Here is a 22,814-nt window from a genome sequence, read left to right on the forward strand (position 1 = left end):
AAAGTAGGGTATTGCTGGGAGATTGGGATTGACATAGACTTACTGCTATATATAAAATAGATAACTAGTAGGGACCTACTGTCTAGCACAGGGAACTCTTCTCAATACTCTGTAATGCCCTATATGGGAAAAGAATCTAAAAGAGTGGCTATATGTATATGTGTAACTGATTCACTTTGCTGTACACCTGAAACTAACACAACTTTGTAAATCAACTGTACTCCAATAAAAATTTTTTTTAAAAGTAGGACATGGCAATCGTAAGGGAGCAGAATTTGCCACCCCAAAATGTGTTTCTCTGGAATATTATTTTAAGCTGGTTATTTTCTAAGAAACAGCAGACTTGGGAAAAACTCTGAAAACCAAGTAGGAATCACTCTTTTGTAAGAAATATTTCCATTTGCAAGGGAAAACTCCATTTGTAAGGGTATCACCCACCACTGTACCAGGAAGAGGAGAATGACCAAATTTCTAGAAACTTATCAGTAGAGAAGACTTAAATCTGCAGAATATTCTCTCCTTGTTTATTGTGCTTTTCCTGGTAACTGGCTTTCCAATAACTGACTCTCCCCATGCTCAACACCCTCTTTTCTCTTTAGCTGAAGACAGTGTTTAAGGTGAGGGCTTCAGCCATTCTGGCAGTTATCCAGTTCTCCTGGGTCTCTCCCATGTATACATGTTATTAAACTTTGTTTGATTTTCTTCTGTTAATACATGTGTCATGTCAATTTAATTCTTAGAGTAGCCAGAAGAACCTAGAGGGTAGAGGAAAATTTCTTCCTCCCTGATATAATCACCTCCCATCCCAGGGTTTTTTAACTGGGGAATGCAACAAAATTCATTGGAAAGCTTTTTACAAATACAGCTTTCTTGGGCTTCACACCAGACCTCCTGAATCAGAAACTCCAATGGTGGGTGACTCCACATAGATAGTTAGAAATGTTCCACAGCAGATTCTGAATTAGGAATCTCTGATTAGGAATCACTAACCAAACAACCTGGCCTCTTAACTCAGCCTCCACCATTGCATACCATCTCTCTGTTAACCGCCCTAGAGCATCTCTTTGATAATGTCCAAAATCATCAGAAATTCCAATAATGAACAGGACCGTTGATACTTGGCTCCCACCCACTGATCCCATATGCATTTCTGATCTTACCTCTCACTCTCTCACAGTTTAGCCAAATAGGTCTACTCTCTGTCTGGCATTTCAACCCTTGAGCTGGGACTCCTGCCACCCCCTCATCTGGCATGTCCCCCGGTGAGGACACCCACCCCAACACACATCCATCAATTGCTCCCTAACAAATATTCCCAGTCCTTTGAGACTCACCTCATGTCCAGATTCCATAAAGCCTCTGTGCTCACTCAGGACTCTGTCCACTGCCAGAAATGTTCTCTCTGTCCTCTGAATTCTTATAGCACTTTGTGTGGGCCTGGGGAAGGTAAGTACATGATGTGATGGAGCGGGGTGTGTCTAGGTGCACAGACTCAAAGGACCCAGAGCAATTTCTTTAAAATTTAATGTTTTTAAAATGTATGTGTGTTTTGGGACTTCCCTGGTGGTCCAGTGGTTAAGACTCTGTGCTCCCAATGCAGGGGTTCAATCCCTGGTCAGGGAATTAGATCCCACATGCCACAACTAAAGATCCTGCATGCCGCAACTAAAAAAAAAAAAAAAAAGATCCCGCATGCCACAACGAAGACCTCGCAAGCAGAAACTAAGACCCAGCACAGCCAAATAAATAAATAAATATTAAAAAATTTAAAATGCATGTGAGTTTTGAATTCTCCACAATTTATGGAGACCACTAATCCCTCAGGCAGATGTGCTATGTTTATTCCGAAGCTTCTGTTACCCTGGGCACATGCCGTGTACCCCAGCAATACATCAGTTGAAGTCACATGGCTGAGTGACAAAGGGAGAAAGATTTAATAAAGAGGTTTGAAATAATAAATAGATAAATGAAAAGCAAAGTCCAATTCTTATTCCTTCTATTGTTAAGAGCTGCTCCTAACGTCTAAGCTTGCAGACCTGACCATCTCAGTAATCAGAAAAAACAAAGCTTCTGGTTAGCAAGACTCAGCCCCCTTAGAAGGCATTTGGAATACCTCCTGATTTCTGAGCAGGTCATTTGGGGTCCCCTACCCTGACCTCAACCGGCTTCACAAAATATTTCTTCTAAACACATACTCCTCTCCAAGAGGAATTCGGGTGAATAAAGTTTCTTCCATTTCATCATATATATATGTGAGAAGAAAATTCTGTGGTGATTCATCCAGGTATGTTGCACATACGCCACCACCCCAGATATTTCATTATCCACCACCACTATTTTAGATTAAAACTAGTCAGTAGCTACATTAGGGAGAAAAACTATATATGTTTTGTTTTTTTCTATCTTTATGTAACATACTTATCACAGCCAAACCTATGAAAGAAAAGCCCAGCTACATCTGTCACTATCATAATAAGAAAATACTTGCCTCTAAAACTTTATGTTAATACACTAACACATTTGAGACCTGGCTATCTATGGCTATCTATCAACTCTAAATAGCAGTTAAAAGAAATAAACTCAGTCACAGCTGGAGGAGGCACAGACAGAGGGTAAAAAAAACCCCAGGCCCTCAGCATATCAAAGCCAAATGGTATGCTAACTTTACAAATGAAAATGCAAAGATCATTTGGAGAAGAACCAGCTCCCGCAATCCTCCCACATCTGCTTTGCCCAATTTTTGTCAACAGTCTTCAACCATTTTTTGTGCACACCACCCCATCATCTGTATGGATAAACGGTTTTCTTAATTGCGTTTTTTTGAATCTTATTTTATTTTATTTTATACAGCAGGTTCTTATTAGTTATCTATTTTATACATATTACTGTATATATGTCAATCTCAATCTCCCAGTTCATCCCACCACACCCACCCCCCTCCTGCTTTCCCACCTTGGTGTCCAAGCATTTGTTCTCTACATCTCTGTCTCTATTTCTGCCCTTCAAACCTATTCATCTGTATCATTTTTCTAGATTCCACATATGTGCATTAATATACGATATTTGTTTTTTTCTTTCTGATTTACTTAACTCTGTATGACAGTCAGTCTCTACATCCATCCTCGTCTCTGCAAATGACCCAGTTTCGTTCCTTTTTATGGCTGAGTAATATACCATTGTATATATGTACCACATCTTCTTTATCCATTTATCTGTCGAAGGGCATTTAGGTTGCTTCCGTGACCTGGCTATTGTAAATAGTGCTGCAATGAACATGGGGGTGCATGTGTCTTTTTGAAATATGGTTTTCTGTGGGTATATGCCCAGTAGTGGGACTGCTGGGTCATATGGTAGTTCTATCTTTATAGGGAACCTCCACACTGTTCTCCATAGTGGCTGTACCAACTTACATTCCCACCAACAGTGCAAGAGGGTTCCCTTTCTCCACACCCTCTCCAGCATTTGTTGTTTGTAGATTTTCTGATGTTGCCCATTCTAACCAGTGTGAGGTGATACCTCATTGTAGTTTTGATTTGCATTTCTCTAATGATTAGTGATGTTGAGCATCTTTTCATGTGCTGTTTGGTCATGCTGTACGCCTTCTTTGGAGAAATGTCTATTTAGGTCTTCAGCCCATTTTTGGATTGGGTTGTTTGTTTTTTTAATACTGAGCTGCATGAGCTGTTAATATATTTTGGAGATAAATCCTTTGTCCGTTGATTAGTTTCCAAATATTTTCTCCCATTCTGAGGGTTACCTTTTCATCTTGTTTATAGTTTCCTTTGCTGTGCAAAAGCTTTTAAGTTTCATTAGGTCCCATGTGTTTATTTTTGGTTTTGTTTCCATTACTCTAGGAGGTGGGTCAAAAAAGATCTTGCTGTGATTTATGTCAAACAGTGTTCTTCCTATGTTTTCCTCTAAGAGTTTTATAGTGTCCCATCTTACATTTAGGTATTAATCCATTTTGAGTTTATTTTTGTGTATGGTGTCAGGGAGTGTTCTAATTTCATTCTTTTACATGTAGCTGTCCAGTTTTCCCAGCACCACTTATTGAAGAGACTGTCTTTTTTCCATTGTATATTCTTGCCACCTTTGTCATAGATTAGTTGATCACAGGTGCGTGGGGTTATCTGTGGGCTTTCTATCCTGTTCCATTGATCTATATTTCTGTTTTTGTGCCAGCACCATATTGTCTTAATTACTGTAGCTTTGTAGTATAGTCTGAAGTCAAGGAGTTTGATTCCTCTGGCTCTGATTTTTTCCCTGAAGAATGCTTTGGTTATTTGGGGTCTTTTGTGCCTCAGTACAAATTTTAAGAGTTTTTTTGTTCTAGTTCTGTAAAAAATGCCATTGGTAATTTGACAGGGATTGCACTGAATCTGTATAGTGCTTTGGGTAGTATAGTCATTTTCACAATATTGATTCTTCCAATTCAAGAACATGGTATATCTCTCCATCTGTTTGTGTCATCTTTAATTTCTTTCATCAGTGTCTTATATTTTCCTGAGTACAGGTCTTTTACCTCCTTAGGTAGGTTTATTCCTAGTTATTTTGTTGTTGTTGTTGCAGTGGTGAATGGGATTGTTTCCTTAATTTCTCTTTCTGATCTTTTGTTGTTAGTGTATAGGAATGCAAGAGATTTCTGTGCATTAATTTTGTACCCTGCAACTTTACCAAATTCATTGATTAGCTCTAGTAGTTTCCTGGTGGCGTCTTTAGGATTATCTATGTATAGTATCATGTCATCTGCAAAAAGTGACAGCTTTACTTCTTTGCCAATTTGTATTTCTTTTATTTCTATTTCTTCTCTGATTGCTGTGGGTAGGACTTTGAAAACCATGTTGAATGGTAGTGGTGAGAGTGGACATCCTTGTCTTGTTCCTGATCTTAGAGGAAATGCTTTCAGTTTTTCACCATTGAGAATGATGTTTGCCATGGGTTTGTCATATATGGCCTTTATTATGTTGAGGTAGGTTCCCTCTATGCCCACATTCTGGAGAGTTTTATCATAAATGGGTGTTGAATTTTTGTCAAAAGCTTTTTCTGGGGCTTCCCTGATGGCGCAATGGTTGAGAGTCCGCCTGCTGATGCAGGGGACATGGGTTCAGTGCCAGTCCAGGAGGATCCCACATGCCGCGGAGTGGCTAGGCCTGTGAGCCATGGCCGCTGAGCCTGTGCGTCCGGAGCCTGTGCTCCGCAATGGGAGAGGCCACAACAGTGAGGCCCGCGTACCGCAAAAAAAAAAAAACAAAAAAAAAAAAAACCTTTTTCTGCATCTATTGAGGTGATCATATGGTTTGAATTCTTCAGTTTGTTAATATAGTGTATCACATTGATTGGTTTGTGTATACTGAAAAATCCTTGCATCCCTGGAATAAATCCCACTTGATCATGGTGTATGACCCTTTTAATGGGCTGTCGGATTCTGTTTGGTAGTATTTTGTTGAGGATTTTTGCATTTATATTCATCAGTGATATTGGTCTCTAATTTTCTTTTTTTGTAGTATCTTTATCTGGTTTCGGTATCAAGGTGATGGTAGCCTTGTAGAATGAGTTTGGGAGTATTCCTTCTGCAATTTTTTGGAAGAATTTGAAAAGGATGGGTGTTAGCTCTTCTCTAAATGTTTGACAGAATTCACCTATAAGCCATCTCGTCCTGGACTTCTGTTTGCTGGAAGATTTTTAATCACAGTTTCAATTTCATTACTTGTGATTAGTCTGTTCATATTTTCTATTTCTTCCTGGATCAGTCTTGGAAGGTTATACTTTTCTAAGAATTTGTCCATTTCCTCCAGCTTGTCCATTTTATTGGCATAGAGTTGCTTGAATAATCTCTTAGGATGCTTTGTATTTCTGCGGTGTCTGTTGTAACTTCTCCTTTTCCCTTTCTAATTTTATTGATTTGAGTCCTCTCCCTCTTTTTCTTGATGAGTCTGGCTAAAGGTTTATCAATTTTGTTTATCTTCTCAAAGAACCAGCTTTTAGTTTTACTGATCTTTGCTATTGTTTTCTTTGTTTCTATTTCGTTTATTTCTGCTCTGATCTTTATGATTTCTTTCCTTCTACTAACATTGAATTTTGTTTGTTCTTTCTCTAGTTCCTTTAGGTGTAAGGTTAGATTGCTTATTTGAGATTTTTCTTGTTTCTTGAGGTAGCCTTGTATTGCTATAAACTTCCCTCTTAGAACTGCTTTTGCTGCATCCCATAGGTTTTGGATCATGTTTTCATTGTCATTTGTCTCTAGGTATTTTTGGATTTCCTCTTTGATTTCTTCAGTGATCTCTTGGTTACTTAGTAACGTATTGTTTAGCCTCCATGTGTTTGTGTTTTTTACTTTTTTTTCCCTGTAATTTATTTCTAATCTCATAGTGTTGTGGTCAGAAAAGATGCTTGATATGATTTCAATTTTCTTAAATTTACCGAGCCTTGATCTGTGACCCAAGATGTGATCTATCCTGGAGAATGTTCTGTGTGCACTTGAGAAGAAAGTGTAATCTGCTGTTTTCAGATGGAATGTCCGATAAATATCAAATCTATTTGATCTATTGTGTCATTTAAAGCTTGTGTTTGCATATTAATTTTCTGTGTGGACCATCTGTCTATTGGTGTGAGTGAGGTGTTAATCTCCCCCACTACTACTGTGTTACTGTCAATTTCCTCTTTTATAGCTGTTAGCATTTCTCTTATGTATTAAGGTGCTCCTATGTTGGGTGCATATATATTTTAAATTACTATATCTTCTTCCTGGATTGATCTCTTGATCATTATGTAGTATCCTTCCTTGTCTCTTGTAACATTCTTTATTTTAAAGTCTATTTTATCTGTTATGAGTATCGTTACTCCAGCTTTCTTTTGATTTCCATTTGCATGGAATATCTTTTTCCATCCCTTCACTTTCAGTCTGTATGTGTCCCTAGGTCTGAAGTGGGTCTCTTGTAGATAGCATATGTATGGGTCTTGTTTTTGTACCTATTCAGCGAGCCTGTGTTTTTTGGTTGGAGCATTTAATCCATTTACATTTAAGGTAATTATCAATATGTATGTTCCTATTACCATATTCTTAATTGTTTTGGGTTTGTTTTTGTAGTTCTTTTTCTTTCCTTGTGTTTCCCACTTAGAGAAGTTCCTTTAGCATTTGTTGTAGAGCTGGTTTGGTGGTGCTGAATTCTCTTAGCTTTTGCTTGTCTGTAAAGCTTTTGATTTCTCCATCAAATCTGAATGAGATCCTTGCTGGGTAGAGTAATCTTGGTTGTAAGTTCTTCCCCTTCATCACTGTAAATACATTGTGCCACTCCCTTCTGGCTTGTAGAATTTCTGCTGAGAAATCAGCTGTTAACCTTATGGGAGTTCCCTTGTATGTTATTTGTCATTTTTCCCTTGTTGCTTTTAATAATTTTTCTTTGTCTTTAATTCTTGTCAATTTGATTACTATGTGTCTTGGTGTGTCTCTCCTTGGGTGCATCCTGCTTGGGACTCTGCATTCCCTAGACTTCGGTGGCTATTTCCTTTCCCATGTTAGGGAAGTTTTCAACTATAATCTCTTCAAATAGTTTCTTGGGTCCTTTTTCTCTTTCTTCTCCTTCTGGGACCCCTATAATTCGAATGTTGTTGCATTTAATGTTGTCCCAGAGGTCTCTTAGGTTGTCTTAATTTCTTATCATTCTCTTTTCTTTATTCTGTTCTGCAGCAGTGACTTCCACTATTCTGTCTTCCAGGTCACTTATCCCTTCTTCTGACTCAGTTATTCTGCTATTGATTCCTTCTAGTGTATTTTTCATTTCAGTTATTGCATTGCTCACCTCTATTTACTGGTTCTTTAATTCTTCTATGTCTTTGTTAAACATTTCTTGCATCTTCTTGATCTTTGCCTCCATTCTTTTTCTGAGGTCCTGGATCATCTTCACTATCATTATTCTGAATTCTTTTCCTGGAAGGTTGCCTATCTCCACTTCATTTAGTTGTTTTTCTGGGGTTTTATCCTGTTCCTTCATCTGGTACACAGTCCTCTGCCTTTTCATTTTGTGTATCATTCTGTGAATGTGGTTTTCATTCCACAGGCTTCAGGACTGTAGTTCTTCTTGCCTCTGCTGTCTGTCCTCTGGTGGATGAGGCTATGGAAAAGGCTCGTGCAAGCTTCCTGATGGGAGGGACTGGTGGTGGGTAGAGCTGAGTGTTGCTCTGGTGGGCAAAGCTCAATAAAACTTTAATCCTCTTGTCTGCTGATGGGTGGGGCTGAGTTCCCTCCCTGTTGGTTGTTTGGCCTGAGGCAACCCAGCACTGGAGGTTACAGCTCTTTGGTGTGGCTAATGGTGGACTCCAGCAGGGCTCATGCCAAGGAGTACTTCCCAAAACTTCTGCTACCAGTGTCCTTGTCCCCATGGTGAGCTACAGCCACCCCCCGCCTCTGAAGGAGACCCTCCAACACTAGCAGGTAGGTCTGGTTCAGTCTCCTATGGGGTCACTGCTCCTTCCCCCTGGGTCCTGATACACACACTACTTTGTATGTGCCCTCCAAGAGGGGAGTCTCTGTTTCCCCGAGTCCTGTTGAAGTCCTGCAATCAAATCCCACTAGCCTTCAAAGTCTGATTCTCTGGGAATTCCTCCTCCCACTGCTGGACCCCCAGGTTGGGAAGCCTGACGTGGGACTCAGAACCTTCACTCCTGTGGATGGACTTCTGTGGTATAATTGTTCTCCAGCCTGTGAGCCACCCACCCAGCAGTTATGGGATTTGATTATATTGTGATTGTGCCCCTCCTACCATCTCATTGCATCTTCTCCTTTGTCTTTGGATGTGGGGTACTGTTTTGGTGAATTCCAGTGTCTTCCTGTCAATGATTGTTCAGCAGTTAGTTGTGATTTCAGTGCTCTCGCAAGGAGTGAATGCACAGCCTTCTACTCCGCCATCTTGAACCAATCCTCTGTATGGACAAATGTTTAATGTTACATCTTAGCATATCCCATCTGAATCCAGGAATGTGAAAAGGCATCCAGAACATGCAGCTTCAGCTACCTCCTCACCAGGCTTCCCGGAGTTCTCCTTATCTCATTGTAATTTGGATATGAACAGTCTGTCTCTCAAATTCCAGGCTTAGAATGACTCAAATTTTATCCCTAAAGAGACTTAGCAAAGCAGATGAGCTAAATGTGACCTTAACTCATCTTTTAAGAATAGAAAAATAATGCATGTCACCTTTAAAAAGCCAGCCATTCAATAACAACATAATGGGCTCATAAGAATGATAATTATTTTTCCCATGATGCAAACCATATACAGTAGACTGTTTCAAAAGAGAAGTACAATTTACTTCTCTTCCATCTTCACATTAGGAGGTAATCAACATGTTTTGGGTTCTTCATATTATAGTCTCAAAAGCAATGAGTAATTTACATGCCTGATTATTATTTGCACCAGTTAGTCAAAATATATTGTCCGATTAACTAGCAGATAGTGGACACTTGTGAGACTGTTTCAAAAGAGAAGTACAATTTACTTCTCTTCCATCTTCACATTAGGAGGTAATCAACAGGTTTTGGGTTCTTCATATTATAGTCTCAAAAGCAATGAGTAATTTACATGTCTGATTATTATTTGCACCAGTCAGTTAGTCAAAATATATTGTCCGATTAACTAGCAGATAGTGGACACTTGTGACAGTAGGACACAAAAGTAAAAGGTTTTTTTTTGCGGCACGCGGGCCTCTCACTGCTGTGGCCTCTCCCGTTGCGGAGCACAGGCTCCGGACGCGCAGGCTCAGCGGCCATGGCTCACGGGCCCAGCCGCTCCGCGGCATGTGGGATCTTCCCGGCCCAGGGCACGAACCCCTGTCCCCTGCATTGGCAGGCAGACTCTCAACCGCTGTGCCACCGGGGAAGCCCGTAAAAGGTTTTTAAATGAGGGGTAGAAAGGAGTAAGAGCTGGAGCAATGATTTCCAATCTTTTCCCTATGATGATGCCTTTTTTATTTCAAGAAATTTTAGGACTCTGGTTAAGACAGCAGACTATACACACTCATTAGGCTCTGCTCCATCAAAAACCCCACAAAATGGGGCTTCCCCGGTGGCGCAGTGGTTGAGAGTCCGCCTGCCAATGCAGGGGACACGGGTTCGTGCCCCAGTCTGGGCAGATTCCACGTGCCGCAGAGCAGCTAGGTCCGTGAGCCATGGCCTCTGAGCCTGCGCGTCTGGAGCCTGTGCTCCGCAACGGGAGAGGCCACAACAGTGAGAGGCCTGCGTGCCGCAAAAAACAAAACAAAACAAAACAAAACAAAAAACGCACAGAGAATGGAAAGGGGACTTATAGGAAGGTTAATATCCTGGAACAAAGATAATGGGATAAAGATGATAGTAGCACAATACTGGAAACTGGAAAGCAGATGGATGAGCAGTGACTGATGTTAAGAAAGCTGAATCCTAAATCATCTCCATGTACCTCTGGGAATGGAGAAGCTAAACACAAGGGGTTTGACTGAAAGTCTATTTAAGATACAGTTAGACCCCCACCCCCTCATTCCCTCAGCCCTGCCTTGGCTGAAGATGAGAGGCTTACTCTCCAGGAGGGTCAAAAAGGCAGGACACTAGGCACAGCTGAGAGTAGACACAGCAAATTAAAAATACAAAGGGCGAGCTTCCCTGGTGGCGCAGTGGTTGAGAGTCCGCCTGCCGATGCAGGGGACACGGGTTCATGCCCTGGTCCGCGAAGATCCCACATGCCGCGAAGCGGCTGGGCTCGTGAGCCTGCGCGTCCGGAGCCTGTGCTCCGCAACGGAAGAGGCCACAACAGTGAGAGACCCGTGTACCGCAAAAAAAAAAAAAAATTATTTCTCACAGTTCTTGAGGCTGAAAAGTGCAAGGCTCAGGTCCCTGTAGACTCAGTGTCTGGTAGGAGTCCACTTCCTAGTCCTAGCCAGCCATTGTCTCCCTGTACCCTCACATGATGAAAAGGACAGGGGCTCTCTCTCTTACCTCTTTTTAATCCCGTTCATGAGGGTTCCAGCCTCATGACCTAATCACCTCCCAAAGGCCCCACCTGCGATCACCATCATACTGGTGATTAGGTTTCAACATCTGAATTTTGAAGGGACACAAACATTCAGTCTATAGCAGGTAGTACCTAAAATATGCAAAGAATTCCTACAAATCTATAATAAAAAGATACAGATCCCAATAGAAAAGGGTTGGCAAAAGATCTGAACTAGCTCTTTGCAGAAGAAGAAATATAAATAGCCATAGTCAAATGAAATTGTGCTCAACCTCATTCGTAATCAGGGAAAAATAAAATTAAAACCACAACGAGATACCATTTCACACCTACCAGAATGGCAAAAGTTCAAAGGAGAATGGCTACATCTGAGGAAGGAGGAGGACGCACACAGGGGATTTCAAAGGTAAAGCTGAACACAGGTGTTCGCTCTACTATAGTTCTTTACACATAACATGTATTTTATGAATACTCTTTGAAGCTACTCAGTATTTAAGCAGAACAATTAAATGAGATGATGACTCGGTAAAATACACAGCACAGTGGCTGGCATATGCTAGGTGCCCATTCTTCTAATTCTTGTTTCACTGTAAATATTTGAGAACAAATTTGAACAAAACTAAATAGCGGCTTTCTCGCAACTCCAGTACTTGTTGGTAGATTGAAGAAGACTACAAGCTCACATTCCAGATCTATTCAAAGACAGGAACAAACAAGTCCTCCCACTCCCGGTTCCCCATCTTACAATCTAGTTATTTATTCCAATGTTACTAAAAATAAGCATCTAAAAGTGTTTCATCCTTTCTCCCAGCTCTTTAGATCTCTTTCTGACTAGAAAACAGTCCTTTTGTGAAATCATTATGAGAGAAGCCACAGCCCAATGGTGGAATAAATGAAAATCGAGGCACAATGGATGCCTGCAAGCCAGCACATTGTCTCACATCAGTGAGACTGTCTCACCTGGTCATCCACATCGCTACACGGTATATAACAGGCAGGAAAGGAGAAAAGCTAAAGGCTTGCTCCATGCCTGCTCATGGATTATACTGCAGCTCACATGTTTTAAATCCCTAAATCATTTTGAAAATATCTGTCATGCAAAAGAGCCCCAAACCAAAGAGAGCTGCAGGTAATAGCAACATTTTAGTAATAAAGCCTCTGACATTAGTCTTCTCCCCACAGTTTTGCTTTTCTCCTTCTGTAACCTTGAAGCCGCTTGGGAAAACAAACAAACAACATAAACAAGGTTTCATTATTTCATCCAGACTTCAGACAAATGGCATCCAGGTATGACACAGAGACAAGCAAGAGGATTTCTAAGTTAATGAGAATCAGGAGGAACACAAAAAAACCAAGCCAGGCCAGGACTGTGTTTTCACTGGTGGTCTGCAAGAGGGGGTAAGTGAACCAGCGAGAGGAAGAAAGGAAGGGGAGCTGGCCAGATGTCAGCTGGGTGAGGGAAGCAGATGACAACCAAGACGGTTCGTCCCTTCGCTTCATCCCTGAGAGCCTAGCGCATGCCAGGCTTTGTGCTCGGAAACATCAGCACAGTCCCTGCCTCGCGGAGAACACAGCTTAGCAGGAGAAAGAGAGAAGAAGTGAGTGATAAACGGCGTAAGAGGAGAAGCAGGGGATGCCATGGGAGCACACGGTCCCAGGTTTGCAGGCTCGGCCTTCCCAGGGGGATCAACATTAACCTTGGGCTCTAAACAGGGGTACGAGTTAGCCTGACACAGTGGGGTGGGAGCCAGGTGAGAAGAAAGGGGAGAAAGCCCCAAGATGGGGGACTGCGGGTGTGGAGACTTCGGAAGCAAGTAGAGTATCCGGAAGGCTCCCTGAATAGATGAGAGGGCCTGGAGCAAAGAACACAAGAAGGGCAGAGCTAGGGTCACGCTCTCCCTGGGGTAAGGCCCACTGGACAAGCCCAGGAAATGTACAGCCTTAGCCCTTAAGAGCAGATGGCATGATCTGTACACCTCAGCTCTAGGCACTCTGGCAACAATGACACACTTGGCTGCAGGGAAGATGCAGGTCGGGAGGTCTGGCTGGGACATGACAGTGACTCAGGGAACGCAGTTGGACAGTACACACTGAAACCACAATTACAAGACTGGTTTAAAATTTTTGCAAGAGAAAAACATTTGCAGTGTGGACCTTCCCATCCACACTCTCAGGTCTACGACTCCTGGAAACTCCCCTGCTGTATTTCAAGAAAAGCCTCCCAGCACTCAAAGTCTGTGTTGGGAAATGGGTAAGAGTTAGACAGCCTGCCTGTTAGTATTGAGAAAACCTCTGCTGAATTGAAGAAACTGGACTTTTTTCATTTTGAAATCTGCTCACACACAGCCTTAGGGGCATTTGTAAGGTGAGACTGAAGAGGACTAGAAAGTGGGGCGATGTCTGCCCATCACATGTTTAGTCCTAAACTTTCCCACCCCCCCCAACCCTGCTCCCCACCAGCTCTTCTAGTACCACAGCTGCTGCAGGCTCTCTTAGCCAGAGACCTGTCAGGAGTCAATTGAGCTGTATCCATCCAGGTATTGCAATACATTTGTTTCAACTATAATTACTCCTCCTGGCAGACAGAGGTGTGAGACAGAGCAGGCCAGTGCCACCCAGGTGCATGGACCAGGCAGCAGGCAGAGTGCGGTGAGGTAGCTCTGCCATCTGGTGCATAGAAGAAAGGGCCTGAGGCTCACACCTCCACCCACAGCCTCTAAGGTCCAGACTTCCCATAGCAAACCAAGTGTTAACGCCTCCATTCAATTCTATTCAGCCCCTCCAGTCCCATGGGTCCATTTTTTTTTTACTTCTCATCCTCTTCCAATTAGCCCTTGACATTCATTTTGACCTGATCTCACCAGGATAAAAATGCTGGGGTGTTCGGGCCAGGGGTTGAGAGTGGAAAGCAGAGAAAATTAATTGTGTAATTTGTCTCAAGGTTTCTACAAACCCTGGTGACAGCCTTACCTCTTCTATCCAGACATGGTCCTGATGGAGATAATAATGGATTATTTTCCTAAAAATAATTATTGTTATCGTTAAAGCTAAATTGCTCTCTATTTTTGTCATCTTAGAAAACAAATGATATGTTCCAAACACCCGTGTGACTGTTTCTTCTACCCCTTTTTGCCACCAGTGCCTTGCATGTAGCAGGCATTTATAAAAAATGTTTATTTATGCTATATGATGGATAATTAGCACCAGAGCCTGCTGGTTTGGAAAAGGAACTTTCAGGAAACCGAAGATCTAGAAGCACAGAAATGGACGAACCCACGTAGGGCACAGCTCAACACGTGACTGCTCAAAGGAGCCCACCCTATCGAATCAAACAGCAACATGAATCACGTCACAAGGACCCTTTCAACGTGGGGACCTATTCCTCCCCAGGATCCCCTTATGGAAAAAACATGTATTTACCTCATAGATTTTGTTGGAGATTCTGTCCTCTCTCTGGGAAGATATTTGGAGACACCACCAGCAGGAGAGACTTGGAGGGACCAGATGGCTGGTAAATGAGAGGCTATTCTCAATCCAGGGCTAACAGGAAAGCAGAGAACCAGAACTCAAATTTAGATTGAAACCTGGTACCCAACAATATAAAGTTAGAAACTCCCTTGAACCATCTGGCACTTTTAAATAAATACCTGTCTGTCCAATCCTAGAATGGAAAGGAAACTCAAAGTCTAGCTTTCTTCCCAGAGACGGCCTCGGTATTACCAGTGGTGCCTAGCAGCCACAGGAGTTCCTTAAGATGGAGTAGCTGACTGAGCCTACGTCAATGACTGCCAGTCTTAAGGATCTTAAAGTTCTTTGGAATCTTTCTGATTCCACACGTCTTTCATGCTTCTCTTCTCTCCACCTAATCCTTTTTTTCATTATCCTACCTGAGGCTAGAACACACACACACACACACACACACACACACACACACACACACACACACACACTGTGCAACCCTATCTAAATGTTTTAATACATTATTGTCCTTCTGCCAGTCCACTCATAATGGTCTTTCCTTCTCACTGACACTTTCCACTTTCCATCACGTCTCTCTCCCCCTCTTGACAATGACCCCTAAAAGCCAACATTTCACCTTCCTGTGTGAAGTCACCATCCCTGAGTATTATGAAATATGGGGTCTCCCGGCCAAATCAATGTATATCTCAGACCCTCCACACCCATCTCCCACCACCACATGGCCTTAAGATCTCTCCCACCATACATGTTAGCCATGAGCTAACACTACCTTGACCTTTCACCTGGACTAGAAATGGCCTAACCTGATCAATTTCTTCAATTGAATCTTCAGCCCTTGGAAAAAGGAGTGAAGAAAGAGTCTGGATCAGGAGGACTGACAGTAAAGACCACAGGAAACGGGAGACAAATAGGGCCTCCCTTACTTGTTTCCCTCTTCTCCCCTATTGTTAAAGAGTAAGTAAATGAGATAAAGTGCAAATGCACTCAGTAGACACAGTCAAACTCAACACAAATGTAATTTAACATTGCTATTAATTTTTTCATCACAAAAAAAATCCCTTCATTAGCATGGAGCTAATGTCATGGATGGTTCCCTCAAATAAGCTCCACCTCCACGACACAATGCTTTCTTTAGTCTCAGTCTTAGTCATCTTCAGCTCCACCCCCTCCCTTGCCCTCCACATTGTCGGCACAGTCTCCATTCACTCTTTTTTCAGAAAATCCTTCAACCCAGCCTCTTCATCTGCTCTCTTTTGCCCTGAACTCAGTCCAGCTTTTTGTCATCTTGACACAACAGTATGACTCCCTTTTACCCTAGGATCTGCCCACTCTGTGTCATTTCAGGTCCTCCAAGAAACAGATGCCAAAACAGGATTAGACATGCAAGATACAGACTGGAGAGAGGGCCAGTGGGGAGCTGCACGTGAAGGATAAAGAGGGAGGGAGCGGCAGAGGAGGGAGAGCCTTTGGACCACCGTGCAGGTCTGACACCTGAGAGAGGTGGAAGGAAGACGGGGTAGCAAGAACCTCTGACCACAGTGCAGCCCTGAAAAAATCTCAGTTGACCAATGGGTAGCCTCCAAGCAAAGGTCCCCATTAGCGGAACCCCACATGGGACAGAAATGAGGCTTTAGTACCCTCTCTGTGCTCAGTCACTGACAGAAGTCAGCTCAAAAGAAGCGTGACCTCAGTATAAACAGCAGAGGGGGAAAGAGAGTCTTCTCAATAAAGGTACTGGGTCAGTTGGATATACATAAGGGAAAAAATTGAAAGTTCCTCTGACACCATTCACAAAAATTAGTTCTGGGTGGATTTTAGAGCTAAATATGAATGAAAAAAAAGACCAAAAATGTGAAAGACAAAAAAAATTTAAGCTTTTAAAAAATAATACAAGAGAATGCATTTATGACCAAGAAAGGAAACCTACAAACGATATAGGAAAAGAAGGATTAATTTGAATACATTAAAATTAAGAACCTTTATTTATCAAAATTAAGAACTTCTGTTTTGGAAGGCAGAAGAGAATGAAAAGACAAACCAAAGCAGGAGAAGGTAGCTTTAACACGTGTAACATAAGGGGCTCATAACCAGACTATAAATAAAACTACTAAAGTCAATTAAAATTTTTAAAAAGCAACAACAGAGAACCCAGTAGAAAAAAATGGCCAAAGACTTGAACAGGTGTTACCCAAAAGAGGATATCCCAATAGCCAATAAACTTATGAAAAGGTTCCTAATATCATTAATCACAAGGGGAATATACATTAAAACCACAATGAGATATCACTAAACACTCACCTGAATGCTTAAAACTAAAAAGACTAATTACGCCAAGTGCTGGAGAGAATGTGGAACAACAGAAGTTCCCAGGTGTTACTGAATGGATGAATTTCACAAATACAAGGCAGAGTGAAACCTACTCTAGGATTATACAAATTCAGAAACAAGTGAAACTAAAATTTGGTGTTTAGGGATTCATACTTATGTGGTGAAACTACTGAAAAAAAAGAAAAGCAAAGACATGATAACCATCAAAGTCAAGATGGTGGTTACCTTCAGGGAGGTTGGGGGTGGGGGTAATAGGAAGAGGGTACGCATGAGGTTTTGAGATGCTAGCAAGGCTCTACTTTTGACCCGAGTATTGGCTGTATAATAATTTTTCAAACCTTATTATTATCTTTCATGCATTTTTCTTAATTGTGTTATACTTCGTAGCTTTAAAAAATGTTTCTTTTACAATAAAAAATATGAAAATTTTACAAAAGAGGAGTAATATAGATAGGCCTAGCTCCTGGCCCTGAAAGCGTACACCTGATGATCTGGCAGGGACTGTGTGAAAACCCTAACAAAGCATAAGAAATAGAAGGCCAATCACAAAGAAGTTTGTAAGGTCCGTTGGCCCGGGTGAAAGGAGGCCCCGGAGGGTGGGGGGGGGGTAAGGGAAAACATCGACCAGTATGAGGTAGGAGAGGCATTGGGACATAACGACCTCACCTGTTCTGGGAATCAACAAGAGACTCTAACTTCCTGCCCAGAAAACAATGGGGCTGACGGGAACGGAAAGTGGGCTTACGTCCCACAACAGACCAACCAACACCTGGCCCTTCTGTATTCTCACCAAATAAGGAATTACCCTGTATAGCAAACCCCACCCCACCCCCGCCCCCTGCAAACCACCCTTCCCTTACACCGCAATAAAAATCTCCCACGCCCAGGACTGGGCGCGACTTCTCTCGCCCCGTTCTCTCGGACCAGTGAACCTCGCCCGGGAGCGCTCCCTAATAAAGCTCATTTGAAGCTTTCCTCGGTTTCGCGGTGCCGTTTGTTAAGATCCGACCTTACGAAGTTAATTTCATGAGATGACAAAGCATTGTTCCCCCTGCCTTTTTTAATAAAAGAAGTAGAAAACAGAAGGTGTTATTAACAGAAACATCCTTGGAAGCAAAGGATAGAGAGAGTCGAGGTGACTCTGCCTCTCCTTTCGGATAAGGGATCCCTCTCTTCACCTGGCTGGCAGTTTGAACTGCAAGGAAGGACAACGCCATGACTCGTACAAGCAAAAAAGTGATTGATGGCTCATTTTCCCCAGGTACTTTTGGAGCCACCTTGCAAAGGGTACTTTCCGTACTCTGATAATTGATGGATAAGCTCGCAGGCACTTTTTCATTCAAAGACATTTATTTCTTAATTAAAATGACATGCAAATGTTAACATTTGTTAATTACTTTACCAGTTCACAGCAGTGTAATTAACTGACTTTAAAAGCTGAAAATGATACCTCCATTTTTCCGAAATTACAGCATTGGGTCGAAATGAAAATGTGAAGTAAGAAAAGTTGTTCTCGGGCCTTGCTCAGCTCCTTTCACAGACTCCCCCCCCCCCCCGGCCCCGACATCTCACCCCCGTGACCGTTCACAAAGTGGGCCATAATGATTAGGATGTCTGATTCCCAAAGCCAGTTCATAGCCACTGTGCTATTCCAGATTATCAGATAGAATACATAGTAAAGCAGAGATGCACCATTACAAAGCTAAGAGCAAGTGATACAAAAAGACAGAAAAACCTAGCTATAGGCATGGCAGTTTCTCCCTTCATGATTCCAGGAAAGAAAGTGAATGCCCCCGTGACTGCAGGCGACAAACTGGAAGAATTGAATGAAGGAGCACTTGGTGGCAACATCAACATACTGTACCTGCTGTAAGGTACAGCCACTCTTCCTCATCAATCTCAGCTGAGTCCCTGTAAAACACCACCAGCGGCCAGTGAGTAACGCATCTGGGGTAGGAGGGGCCTTAGAGCCAGCCGCCTGGAGTTGGGGGTCAGTTATTCTGCCTACTTACGGTCAGCTGTAGGGAACAAGCAGACGTGGAGTATGGCCAGGAGCACGAACGAATGAACATGTTCATTAGGTCCCATAGCCACAGTGCTGGGTCTACAAGTCCATTCAAGGGAAAGGGAAAGGTTTAGGACTGTAAAAAAAACCACCAAAAATAACTATATATCTATATCTATCTATATACACACACACACACACACACACACACACACATCTCACTCAAAACTATGAAAAGAACACTGGAAGACCACAAGCAATAAATATTTAATTAAATGCCTAAAAAATGTAATATGTCAACCTCATTTATTAAATTAATATTCATAAAAATTTCATTACACTTAAAAATGATCTATAGGGCTTCCCTGGTGGCACAGTGGTTGAGAGTCTGCCTGCCGATGCAGGGGACACGGGTTCGTGCCCCAGTCCGAGAAGATCCCACATGCCACGGAGCGGCTGGGCCTGTGAGCCATGGCCGCTGAGCCTGCACATCCAGAGCCTGTGCTCCGCAAGGGGAGAGGCCACAACAGTGAGAGGCCCACGTACCGCAAAAAAAAAAAAAAAAAAGATCTATAGGTTAGGCTTTCTTTCTTCACAAGAATTCCAAGTATGAATGAGAAATCATAGCCAATTGTGAATTAAGTAAATTGTTCATAGCCTGATTACTTCAAAGGCAAAATTATTTCTTAAAGGTCTTCCAAGTATTTACAGCCAAAAAAAATTTACATTTCATGTAGCATTTTATTTTTTTAAATGATATAGGATAGAACCTCCAAAGGAAAGAGTTCCTAGGATCTTTAAACAGCCCTGGCCAGTGTTGTCCTGAATCTGCAAAGGACCATTAAAGGCATCACCAGATCCAAGTTCTTCACACAATGACTGAAATGTTGTCGGTCTTCATTAAACCATAATTACATTTGGAGGCAACACTTTCCATGATTATGAGTACAGGATCTGGAGTCAGACTGCTCCGGTTCAAATCTTTACTTCATACTTCACTGCGTGTCCTGAGGGAAGTGGCTCAACCTCTCTGAGCCTCATTTTCCTCATCTGTAAAACAAGGAGCATGATAGAACCCACTTCAAAAGATTGGGAGAATTAACTGCGTTAATACGTGTAAAGCACTTATAACTGTGGCTGGCATATAGTAAATGTTGACTAAATGTTATTTATTCACAGAAATGTGGATCTGCCATGTGAACCCCATCCCAGTGTTTAATCATGTTTGTGTTGTTCCAAGGTGAATGTGCACAAAAGCAGGCAGAGACACTTCTTCAACCACGTTTCTCCCAGACAAGGTCAGGGCATGTTTCCAGGCAGAACACTAGTGGGTATTCAGGGCCAGGGGACACATAGGAATTGAGCAGAGAGCTAGAAATCCAGGTCACAAACAGGACTTTCACAATGGAGTCTTCTTGCCCTGTTGTCTCTGAAATGGTTTTCTGGCCCCGTTGCAGTGGATTATTTATGCTTACGAGAGAAAAAAGAGAAATTTTGCAAAACTACTTGATTAATTAATCCTCAACAAACTGCGTAGTTGACCTGCGGCAAATGGATGCTTCCTACAGAGGTATCAATTACTTGAATGCAAATTAAGTATTTTATAGACCCTTAGAAGATCAAGATAATTCTTTATAAACATCCATTTTATTAGGAGGGAAAGGAAGAGAGAGAGAGAGGAAGCAAGGAAGGAAGGGGCGAGGGAGGGAGGGAACGAAGTGGAAGAAGAAAAAGATGGAAGGAAGGAAAGAAGAAAGGGAGGGAGGGATGAAGAGAGGAAGGAAGGAAGGAAGGAAGGAAAAAAAAACCCTAGAACCAAAGGATTTGTAGTATGAATTCATTTGTAAAAAGAAGAAAGAAAAGAAATCCAAACCCCATTTTGGTATGTTACATGTGTACATGCATAGAAAAAGGACTGAAAGAATGCACATCCAATCATTGGCAATGCTACCTCTGAGAGGGGAGCAGAGTTTTGGCAGTGGTTTTGGTGGGAGGACAATGGGAGCAGAGGGTCCTAACAGCCTGGAGAGATGCCCGCAATCTAAAGAGAGCAAACCCTGGTGAATGCGGTGGGTCCCCCAAACCTCGAACTAACTCACAATGTGGCCATCCTGCACTGGATGGCCATATTTGGCTGTGGGAGTGAACAGCAAGGAATTCTTGCCAGGGGAGAAGAAATCCAATCTGCATGTTACAGGCTGAGAAGCATCACCAGGCAAAGGTGGCTGGAAACAAGCCAACTGGCTAGAGGCCCACCTGGCTAGAAGGGCCAAATAAGCTCACGAGAGTCCCCAAAAAGCAAGCACACCTTTCACATCTCTCTCCAACTGAGTATCTAAGATGGTCCAAATCCCAGGACAGTCTGTACTCCACTTACCGGTGCATTCCAGACATGTCATATTTGTGGGCTGGAAAAGCCTCAGCATCTCTGTCATCAAGGGTGTGTCTGTCCTGTAACAGCTGGGTGAGCTAGTGTCTCAGAGTCACCCGCTCATCCTCTAACCCTAATGGTCTTCCTACAGGTACACCTTGAACAACTCTTTCAACATCACTATGTGCTAAGCATTTGTACGGTCAGGCCACTCGCGATGACTGTTCTCTTGGTCTCTGTACATCCCTTGCCCGACCAGTCCCTGCTTCACCTACACCCTACTCACAAGACTGACCTTCCCTCCTAATCCTAAAGCTTAATCCGTAACTGCCCACATCCTGCCCCCCAGCCCAGCTAGTGATTGTTCTAATCTTTAGATCAGAACAGCTCCACTGCAATAGTTTATCAAAGGGAAAACATCTGCCCAGGTCATCAACCCGAGGGGCAGTGAGGGATGTGCCCCTCTGCTGGTTTCCCTGGTAACTGATAAGCCAATCTGACATCAGTTCCCACTATAACTGGTAGCCCCCTTCTCCACCACACACCCCCACCCCCAAGTAGCCAAAACTGCTACCAGGTCCTGCCTGCTGTCCGCCATACACGGTCGCTCCAGGACCTTGCTTCAGACATCGAAAGATTCCCTATCCAATAAAACACTGACGTCTCTGTTGCTGTCTCTAGGCACTTCCTAGGTCCTGCAGCTGGGCAATTACAAGGCTTGCAGGTCTGTGGGGTGCAGCCCAACAGCACTATATTCAGAGATGAATAAGACACAGTCCCACCGTTGAGAGGGACAAAGCAGTAAACGGGCAATTATGGTTCCGTGGTTTTAGGGCTACAATATCAGGAAGCACAGGGTAGTGTCGGAATGCATGACAAGCACACCTGACCCAGCACACCTGGAGTGGAAGAGGTAAGTCAGAAGGTGATTACCCCTGGGCAGAGCCTTGAAAAGGGGTGAACAAGGGGAAGGGCCCGAGCTGATGTGGATGAATGAGGATGCGTGTCCATGCTCCCACATCCCCCTCTGCCAGCATTCCTGAGGCCAGACCTCACCGACGGCCGGTGAGATTACAGTCTCTTGCCATACACAGTGGGCATTATCTCACTGTTCTTTGGCATCGGAATCCTTTGGGTTTCATCTGAACACTGTTTCATATAGGAACGTGGGCAGAACTGATCAGCCCCTAATAGAAGCCTGATACTCCACTCCACCAAGAAACTGTAGCTGAAATAATTGGGTTCTAGGCTGCATTTAGGATGGGCAATAACTAAGTAATGCTGCTCAGATATACTCTGAACAGGCATCATAATTAATCTACTCACAAAACTTGGACGTTTATGCCCAATTTACGTGTCTTGGCATTTTCATGTGTATTTTCCTTCTTGAACCACTAGCTCCTTTTCCTTCCCACTCGCTCACCTCTATCTTCCCCTGTGGCTTGGGTCGCCCATGCCTTGTAATATTAAGTGGACTCAAATAGGTTTCCAAATCCCCTTTTTTTAAGAACACATGGGGCATCAGTCTAGATCTGGGCATTCAGATGACAAAGAACAGAAGGAGATCAGGGAACCTATCTTTTTATTCCAATTGATAAGTATCGATTGAACACCTTCTCTGTATAAGATGTTGTGCTAAATACCGAGTAGA

At 42.8% G+C, this 22,814-nt stretch overlaps 1 long non-coding RNA gene across 1 annotated transcript in view; it reads right to left on the reverse strand.

Annotated features, from left to right (window-relative positions):
* Positions 1-22,814, reverse strand: part of LOC116743775 — a 114,607-nt gene that overhangs the window by 4,071 nt on the left and 87,722 nt on the right. The window contains exons 2-7 of the long non-coding RNA XR_004346877.1: positions 19,708-19,842; positions 18,800-18,891; positions 18,652-18,698; positions 14,400-14,519; positions 8,760-8,919; positions 1,335-1,437 (exon numbers count right to left, since the gene is read on the reverse strand). This is a non-coding gene — a long non-coding RNA (uncharacterized LOC116743775). The remainder of the gene's footprint in view (positions 1-1,334; positions 1,438-8,759; positions 8,920-14,399; positions 14,520-18,651; positions 18,699-18,799; positions 18,892-19,707; positions 19,843-22,814) is intronic.

Source organism: Phocoena sinus, chromosome 1 (genome assembly GCF_008692025.1).
Source record: "Phocoena sinus isolate mPhoSin1 chromosome 1, mPhoSin1.pri, whole genome shotgun sequence".
Taxonomy (NCBI): Eukaryota; Metazoa; Chordata; class Mammalia; order Artiodactyla; family Phocoenidae; genus Phocoena; species Phocoena sinus.